This window comes from Penaeus monodon, chromosome 33, assembly GCF_015228065.2.
Source record: "Penaeus monodon isolate SGIC_2016 chromosome 33, NSTDA_Pmon_1, whole genome shotgun sequence".
In the NCBI taxonomy this organism is placed as follows: domain Eukaryota; kingdom Metazoa; phylum Arthropoda; class Malacostraca; order Decapoda; family Penaeidae; genus Penaeus; species Penaeus monodon.
This window is the reverse complement of record NC_051418.1, coordinates 26,740,849-26,741,072: the sequence shown is the minus strand read 5'-3', so window position 1 is coordinate 26,741,072 and position 224 is coordinate 26,740,849.

Genomic DNA, 224 nt, shown 5'->3' with positions numbered 1-224 from the left:
ATTCAACAAGCCAGGTATGTGATCACTGAATTTCAAGCAAATATTAGCCTAAAATTCCCTAGTTAGTTAAAGTCAACGTTGGTGAGACTTTGATGAGTTAAATACTTTTTTCTTTTTCTCATTTTTTTGCTTCTCCTTTTTCCTCTTTTTCTTTTCTTCTTCATCTGGAATTAGAACAATAATGAAATCTGAAAAGGAAACAAAAATGGATGGTCAATCTTCAC